Source organism: Echinops telfairi, unplaced genomic scaffold (assembly GCF_000313985.2).
Source record: "Echinops telfairi isolate 266 unplaced genomic scaffold, ASM31398v2 ScPeMD7_60;HRSCAF=208, whole genome shotgun sequence".
Classification (NCBI taxonomy): domain Eukaryota; kingdom Metazoa; phylum Chordata; class Mammalia; order Afrosoricida; family Tenrecidae; genus Echinops; species Echinops telfairi.
Window position 1 is genome coordinate 32,063,396 of NW_022103958.1, and position 4,114 is coordinate 32,067,509.

A 4,114-nucleotide genomic window follows, 5' to 3' on the forward strand; every position below is an offset into this window, starting at 1 on the left:
AAGGACATCTCGTGGTGCAGCCGGGAAGTGCTCAGCTCGCACCCACTGGGCTGCTGCGTGGGAGGAAGATGGAGTCCTCTGCTTCTGAAAAGATCTCCGGCCTTGGCCACGCGATGCAAGTTCTATTCTGACCAGTAGTCTCTAGGACTCAGGTAGCCGAGGGCAGTGGGCTTGGCTTGGTTGAGAGGGGATTGAAATGTCCACATTCATGGAGTCTTCCAGTGCCCACAAATCATGCCGCCCTTGGGTGCCTTCAGTCGGCGATGACACGCATGCTGTCATGTGAAACAAAACCAACTGTTGTCTGTCCTGCACCATCCTCACAAGAGCAAGCATGTTGGAATCGATGATTCCAGCCACTGTTAAATCCAGTTTTTGACGCGCTCCCTCTTTATTTCGCTCACCTTCTATTTGACCATGCATTAGGTCCTCTTCCGACGGCTGGTCCCTCTAGAGACCCTGCCCGAAGCACCGGAGGGAAGTCTTGTCCTCCTCGTGTCTCAGCAGCATTCTGGCTATTCTTCTTCCAAGAGAGGTCGCTCTCCTGGCCACTAAGAGCACAAAACCCAAACCCAAAACCTCGCCGTCATCGAGTCCGTTCCATCGCATGGTGACGGTCAAGGGCAGAGCAGAACTGCCCCTGGGGGTTCCACCGCCGTCACTTTCCTGGGAGGAGAAAGCCTCCTTTCTCCTGCAGAGCGGCTCGTGGCTTCCAACTGGTGACCTGGCAGTCAGCAGCCCACCATGCAGTCTAACGTGTAGCCCACTCGGCCTTACTCTGCGGCAGTCCGTGGTCTATCCAAGATTCTTGGCCAACATCATGATTCAAAGGCATTAGTTCTTCGGTCTTCCTTTTCCATTCACTGTCTGACTTTTCCATGCAAGTGGGGCAGTCTGGCTTGGGTTTGGTGGCCCCAGTCGCTGGTCCCCCTAATGCGCTCTCTGCTTTGAACACATCGATGTGGTCTTTTCAATCCCATGCAACGTATCCTATTGATTGCTTGGCGGCTGCTTCCATGGATGCGGACTGTGGAGCCGAGTCAGATACAATCCCTGAGGACATGGAGGCTGTCTGTGGTGATCGCGATGGCCCTGCTTTTCAAGTCGTAAGGAGTTGCACTTCTCTCTGTTGAAGGTGAATCCCTACTCAGGCCAGATGCACGTCTTCTCTGATCGCATCCGTAAATGCCATAGATCGGAATCCACGTCAGGCGATGAGTTTTTGAAAATGACTCTTTGAACACTTCTTTCTCTCACAAAGAATTCTGCTTTGTTTTTTACAGTTTATGTGTGTTGGGAGAATGTCCACAGCAGATGTGCACCAATTCAACAATTCCTAGAGGTACAGTTCAGAGCCCTGATCTCTTTCCTTTTAGAGTTGAGCAACTACCTCCATGCTTAATGCTCTCGAGGTTTCTGTGCAAAGGGCCCGCGCATCGTCTGTTGCATGTGCTGATGTTTGATGTACTGATTTCATATCCAGAAAACTTGCTAAATGCACGTATCATGTCTAATAATTCATCTCTGCATTCTTTGAGATTATTCCAGTGTATAATTCTACCTGTGAGTGGAGACTCTAGTAGCACAGTGGGTTCTGCATTAGACTGCTAACCACAAGGTCAGTGGTTCACACCCACCACCTGCTCTGTAAGATGAGGCTGTATAAAGATTTATAGCCCCAGAAACCCACAAGGGCTGGCTGTTCTATCCTGGTCCTATATGGTAGTGGGTTTGGTTCTGGTTTATGGGTAAACATAGCCTAATTTTATTATTTTCAACCCTTACCCAATTGATTTTCCTATCTTTCTGCTTAGAATTGGATGAGAGTCTTAACGATGATGTTGGGTAGTGACAGGAGGCACCTGTGCGTTTCTTGTCATAAGAAAGGGAGACGTCAGCAGCTCAGCATTAAGTACCATGTTCCTTATATTTAAATATTTCTCATGAGTATGTATTTAAGACACCTGGCGAGGAAGTCAGAGCCAGAGCACCCAGTTAAAGCTTGCCTGGCTTCCTGACACAGAGAAACCGTGAGATAACAAATGTGGGGGTGAGGAGGTGATTTGCTTTGCCAGAGAGGATAATATAGAAGGGATGCTATTTTGCCCTCAAATTCCAACCTAAGTTGTCGGTCGCACGATGCAGCAAAAGGGGTAGAAACAGTAAAATAGAGATGAAAATAGAGATACTGTTTCTGCAGCAAAGAGGCTGTAGAAACAGTAAAATAGAGATGAAAAAATCCACCTTAGAGGAGCGATGGTTACATGTGATGAAATGAAGCTTAGCATAATGCCTGCCACCCAGAACACACCTAAAGGCATAGCTCTGTCCGTCCTTTCCCCTGAGGTCACCCAGATCACTCAACCACAAACAGCACTGGGGCACAGTGGAGGTTCACATGCAGGAGAATGAAATTGAGCCTCTTCTGCACACCGTATGTGAAAATTGACTCAAAAAGATGTAATATCCTAAATAAAAGAGCTAAAATCAGATGCCTCCTAAAACACTAAGGATATTTGGGGGGGGGGGGCATGATGGACTCTCAGATAGGACACAGAAAGCACAAACAACATATATTAGACCTCACCAAAATGGAAAACCAAAAATCCCTTTTGGGCACCAAATGATTATTCTCAGGAAAATGAAAATAAAGACAACTTAAAGAATGGGAGACCCTATCTGTACCAGTGCACATCCTCTGGTCTAGCCAGACTTGCAAGGTAGAATTTGGTACCGATAGGAACTGGAAACACAGGGAATCCAGGGCAGATGATCCCTACAGGACCAGTGGTGTGAGTGGTGATACTGGGAGGGTAGAGGGAGAGTGGGTAGGAAAGAGGGAACCGATTACAAGGAACTATATGTGACCTCCTCCCTGGGGGACGGACAACAGAAAAGTGGGTGAAGGGAGATGTCGGACAGGGCAAGATATGACAAAATAATAATTTATAAATTATCAAGGGCTCATGAGGGAGGGGGGAACAGGGAGGGAGGGGAAAAATGAGGACCTAATGCTGGGTGCTTAAGTGGAGAGGAAATGTTTTGAAAATGATGACGGCAATGAATGTACAAATGCGCTTTACACAATTGATGTGTGTATGGATTGTGATAAGAATTGTATGAGCCCCTAATGAAGCGATTAAAAAAAAAGGAAACACCTATAAAAAAAAGAATGGGAGAACATACTTGCAAATGACATATTTTATAGGCTTAATGTCCAGAATATACAAATAATTCCTACAACCCCATGACAAAGACAATCCAACCCCTCACCCACAGGGGGGAAAAATGGGCAAAGGGTTTAGACATTTCTGAACAGAAGATACTGAAACGGGCACTAAGTATATGAACCGATGCTTAACATCATCAGTCATTCGGGAAGTGCCAATCAAAACCACAATGAGGTCCCAGATCCACAAGGATGAGTGCCATCAAAGTAAGTGCTGATGTGGGGAAAGACGGATCCTCCGCTGTTTAGTGGGAAGAAGATAAAGATGGTGTGATAGCTGCAGCAATTCTACTCCTAAGTATAGACCCCAGAGAGCCGAAAGCAGGGATTCGGACAGATTCTACACCTGATGGCAAACTTTTATGCTGTGTCATTTTACCACAGTAATAAAACCAAAGAACATCTGGTCCATTGTACCCTTCCTATAGGCTAATTCCTAGATCATGTCAAAACACATCGTCTAGAAATGGGATAGAGTAGTTGATAAGCAAATTGAAGATATCTGGGTGGTGTCATACTGGGCTCTAGTTGGGCTGCTTAACCACAAGGTCAGCAGTTTGAGTCTACCGACTGCTCCCCAGACTTACCGGCTCAGAAACCTAGGAAGCATTCCGCTCATTCCCACCACGTCGGAATCGACCCGATGGCAGTGAGCTTGGCTTTGGGGAGATGCCCACCCGCTGCACCGCCTCCCCTTCCTTTCCTGTCAGGTCTTCAAAAATACCACCCTAACACAGCGGACTCTGGAGTTCCCCAATTTTGCCCTGATAAGTTGGATCTATCCTGGCTCAGGCAGCGGGGCCGGAGGAAGGATCCATTTCACAGCGAGTGGCACAAGGCTTGATTTCAAATTAAGCTTTACCATTGTTTGTGGTTGCTGTTAAA